This window comes from Schistocerca americana, unplaced genomic scaffold (genome assembly GCF_021461395.2).
Source record: "Schistocerca americana isolate TAMUIC-IGC-003095 unplaced genomic scaffold, iqSchAmer2.1 HiC_scaffold_1465, whole genome shotgun sequence".
Classification (NCBI taxonomy): Eukaryota; Metazoa; Arthropoda; class Insecta; order Orthoptera; family Acrididae; genus Schistocerca; species Schistocerca americana.
In genome coordinates this window covers 22,501-27,500 of record NW_025725549.1, presented here as the reverse complement: position 1 = coordinate 27,500, position 5,000 = coordinate 22,501, and the positions used below count along the sequence as shown (strand labels likewise).

The 5,000-nt window shown below is 50.7% G+C and overlaps 1 non-coding gene across 1 annotated transcript in view; it reads right to left on the bottom strand.

The window, feature by feature from the left end:
• Positions 1–237, bottom strand: part of LOC124568349 — a 1,910-nt gene extending 1,673 nt beyond the window's left edge. Inside the window, exon 1 of the ribosomal RNA XR_006971191.1 lies at positions 1–237. This exon is cut by the window's left edge and continues 1,673 nt beyond it. This is a non-coding gene — a ribosomal RNA (small subunit ribosomal RNA).
• Between the last annotated feature and the right edge of the window lie 4,763 nt (positions 238–5,000).

Genomic DNA, 5,000 nt, shown 5'->3' with positions numbered 1-5,000 from the left:
AGCCGACCGATTGGTTTTGATCTAATAAAAGCGTCCCTTCCATCTCTGGTCGGGACTCTGTTTGCATGTATTAGCTCTAGAATTACCACAGTTATCCAAGTAACGTGGGTACGATCTAAGGAACCATAACTGATTTAATGAGCCATTCGCGGTTTCACCTTAATGCGGCTTGTACTGAGACATGCATGGCTTAATCTTTGAGACAAGCATATGACTACTGGCAGGATCAACCAGGGAGCTGCGTCAACTAGAGCTGAGCAGCCGGCCGCCCGGGAGTGTGTCCCGGGGGCCCGCGCGAACACGCAAGCGTCCGCTCAATTATTCTGCAAACAGGAGGAGGCTGAGCTCCCCTGCACCATACACCTCGAAACCCTCTCAGGTCCCGGCGGCGCGCAGCGCCGTCCTAAGTACTTGGTCGGGTTCGAGAGAGGCGCAATCGCCCGGAGTTTGGCGAGTAGACGCTTTAGGTGCGACCACCCGTGCTCCCAACTGAGCTTGCCGCTGCCGACAGAGGCCCGGGAGCGTGCTGTCGTGGCATTGCCGGCGGGAGACAACACGCGCCACCTACGGTGACCGGCAGCTCCAACGCCAGCGCCACAGAAGGACAAAAGCCCCACTTGGGTGCCGAAGCGAACTCTCCCAGCACAGCGCACGCGCCAACACGTCCGCACAGCTGCGATACAAACCACCTGCGAGAACCGCAGAGGCGACCGAGCAGCAGACGGCGTCGCGGCGCCGAGCGCCGGGCGGCGGCGCATCCTCAGCGCACACAGTCCTCAATCGGACCAGCACACTGCAGATGTCCACCGCGCTTCGCACCGGGCCCGCGAGGACCTACTTTGGCCGCACGGCGCCGCGTGCAGGGTGCGCCGGCGCGCAGCTGCGCCGCCTGCCGCCTCCGTCGGCCGGCGCGCCTGCCACTGGCCGCCCCCACCAGCCGGCTGTAGCGCGTGCGCCCACGCACCGCACGGCCAACACGCCGGGAGGCCCCCCCTCACCGGCCGGGGACGGTCCCACCCAGCCACCGCCGCGTATCGCTTCACACCCACATGCCATTCACGTTCGTGGGCATGGTGGGTATCGCTGCAACAACCGGTTGGTAGCTCAACCGATCGTCGCCATCACTGATTCACCCCTAGCGAGAACAACCGCACCACAACGGTTTACCAGTTGTTCATTTGCGTAACGTCACCAGCAAACGTAGGCGTCCATCGCCATTTGCAAATTCAACGATTGTTGCATGCCTGTGTCAGGTGTCACGACACACTGTCTGCCCACATACACGCAACAACATGTCCACGCTTAGCGAACACGTGGAAGGTGGCCCCCGTACGTATGCGATGTCCATTGCGCGAACGACTGTCAACCGGCCTCTGTCGCATGTCGCAGATGTGGAACGCAGTGCACCGTGCTATCACGGTGTGTGAGAAGAGACGACTACGTCTGACAACACGCGCCACTACATCAACAGACGGCTCATGCTGATCGCCATCCAGGGCATACCACACTGCAATCCAGCTCTTATAGGGAGACGACACGTAGCTGAGTGCACAACATTTGGACCGCATGGTTCGCCGTTGTTGGCGCAGTCGTTGTACGGTCACATGTACCACGATGTATCATTCAGTACATGAGGACCAATGTGCAGTACAGTGTGTGATTTGGACGTACAACATCAGCGGACAGTTGACACAGGCCGTACCACAGCGTAGGCTAAGTGCTTCGCCATGCGAATGCCAATGAACAACTGCAAATGCCAATGAACAACTGCAAAGGGCATTGAGCATGTACGTCCTGCTGCCATCCACATTACAGTGTATAGCTGCAAGGTGTTTAACATGAAGCGATACACTGGGGACCGGGCAGTGCGAGTAGCAAACTATATTGCGGGGGTTGCAGTTAGGCAACACTACACTAATTTAACGCGTCGTATGACAATTACAGAGCAGGTTAAGGCCCAACGTGTGTTGGGTTAAGGCCCAACGTGTGTTGGGTTAAGGCCCAACGTGTGTTGGGTTAAGGCCCAACGTGTGTTGGGTTACGGCCCAACGTGTGTTGGGTTAAGGCCCAACGTGTGTTGGGTTAAGGCCCAACGTGTGTTGGGTTACGTTAAGGGGCAATGTGGGTTACGTTAAGGGGCAATGTGGGTTACGTTAAGGGGCAATGTGGGTTACGTTACGGCGCAATATAGGTTACGTTACGGCGCAATATAGGTTACGTTAAGGGGCAATGTGGGTTACGTTACGGCGCAATATAGGTTACGTTACGGCGCAATATAGGTTACGTTAAGGCGCAATATCGGTTACGTTAAGGCGCAATACAGGTTACGTTAAGGCGCAATACAGGTTACGTTAAGGCGCAATACAGGTTACGTTAAGGCGCAATACAGGTTACGTTAAGGCGCAATACAGGTTACGTTAAGGCGCAATACAGGTTACGTTAAGGCGCAATACAGGTTACGTTAAGGCGCAATGCAGGTTACGTTAAGGCGCAATGCAGGTTACGTTAAGGCGCAATACAGGTTACGTTAAGGCGCAATGCAGGTTACGTTAAGGCGCAATGCAGGTTACGTTAAGGCGCAATACAGGTTACGTTAAGGCGCAATACAGGTTACGTTAAGGCGCAATACAGGTTACGTTAAGGCGCAATACAGGTTACGTTAAGGCGCAATACAGGTTACGTTAAGGCGCAATACAGGTTACGTTAAGGCGCAATACAGGTTACGTTAAGGCGCAATACAGGTTACGTTAAGGCGCAATACAGGTTACGTTAAGGCGCAATACAGGTTACGTTAAGGCGCAATACAGGTTACGTTAAGGCGCAATACAGGTTACGTTAAGGCGCAATACAGGTTACGTTAAGGCGCAATACAGGTTACGTTAAGGCGCAATACAGGTTACGTTAAGGCGCAATACAGGTTACGTTAAGGCGCAATACAGGTTACGTTAAGGCGCAATACAGGTTACGTTAAGGCGCAATACAGGTTACGTTAAGGCGCAATACAGGTTACGTTAAGGCGCAATACAGGTTACGTTAAGGCGCAATACAGGTTACGTTAAGGCGCAATACAGGTTACGTTAAGGCGCAATACAGGTTACGTTAAGGCGCAATACAGGTTACGTTAAGGCGCAATACAGGTTAGGTTAAGGCGCAATACAGGTTAGGTTAAGGCGCAATACAGGTTAGGTTAAGGTACGACATAGGTTAGGTTAAGGTACGACATAGGTTAGGTTAAGGTACGACATAGGTTAGGTTAAGGTACGACATAGGTTAGGTTAAGGTACGACATAGGTTAGGTTAAGGTACGACATAGGTTAGGTTAAGGTACGACATAGGTTAGGTTAAGGTACGACATAGGTTAGGTTAAGGTACGACATAGGTTAGGTTAAGGTACGACATAGGTTAGGTTAAGGTACGACATAGGTTAGGTTAAGGTACGACATAGGTTAGGTTAAGGTACGACATAGGTTAGGTTAAGGTACGACATAGGTTAGGTTAAGGTACGACATAGGTTAGGTTAAGGTACGACATAGGTTAGGTTAAGGTACGACATAGGTTAGGTTAAGGTACGACATAGGTTAGGTTAAGGTACGACATAGGTTAGGTTAAGGTACGACATAGGTTAGGTTAAGGTACGACATAGGTTAGGTTAAGGTACGACATAGGTTAGGTTAAGGTACGACATAGGTTAGGTTAAGGTACGACATAGGTTAGGTTAAGGTACGACATAGGTTAGGTTAAGGTACGACATAGGTTAGGTTAAGGTACGACATAGGTTAGGTTAAGGTACGACATAGGTTAGGTTAAGGTACGACATAGGTTAGGTTAAGGTACGACATAGGTTAGGTTAAGGTACGACATAGGTTAGGTTAAGGTACGACATAGGTTAGGTTAAGGTACGACATAGGTTAGGTTAAGGTACGACATAGGTTAGGTTAAGGTACGACATAGGTTAGGTTAAGGTACGACATAGGTTAGGTTAAGGTACGACATAGGTTAGGTTAAGGTACGACATAGGTTAGGTTAAGGTACGACATAGGGTAGGTTAAGGTACGACATAGGTTAGGTTAAGGTACGACATAGGTTAGGTTACGGTACGACATAGGTTAGGTTACGGTACGACATAGGTTAGGTTACGGTACGACATAGGTTAGGTTACGGTACGACATAGGTTAGGTTACGGTACGACATAGGTTAGGTTACGGTACGACATAGGTTAGGTTACGGTACGACATAGGTTAGGTTACGGTACGACATAGGTTAGGTTACGGTACGACATAGGTTAGGTTACGGTACGACATAGGTTAGGTTACGGTACGACATAGGTTAGGTTACGGTACGACATAGGTTAGGTTACGGTACGACATAGGTTAGGTTACGGTACGACATAGGTTAGGTTACGGTACGACATAGGTTAGGTTACGGTACGATATAGGTTAGGTTACGGTACGATATAGGTTAGGTTAAGGTACACATTGTTGTAAGGAAAGGTTTAATGGGGGGCGGGGCGGGGCGGCCGGTTTGTTGATTGTGATTATAGTAAGTGGATGCCTGCGGCATCATCTGATTTGCCACGTCAGGATGCACCTTTGGCTCATGACAGGCGGCGCTCTCATTCCATGCTTGTGGCAGACCTGTGTCTTTCATTCCTGCCATTGTTTGTGTGCTGTGAGAGGAGGCAGTATTGTGATGTTGGGTGCACCCCTGTGTAGGACATGTGTGGGTGTTGGTGGCTTGGCTGAGCAATGGTGGTTGTCGGGTGGGTGGGATATTCTGTTTTCTGAGTGGACCTCCCAGTCTGGTTATGACAGTGTGGATTGTCTAATGTGGCGGAGAGGATGCACTGGGTGTTGTTCCATGCTGGTGCTTACATATTGTCTGTGTGCGTGTTACAGGCAGAGAGTAGTGCGTGATAAGGGTGTGTGGCTGACGTGTGGTTGTGATTGTGAGCAGAGTCTTTCAGCATGTATACGGACAGTTGTATACATTATCTGTATTCT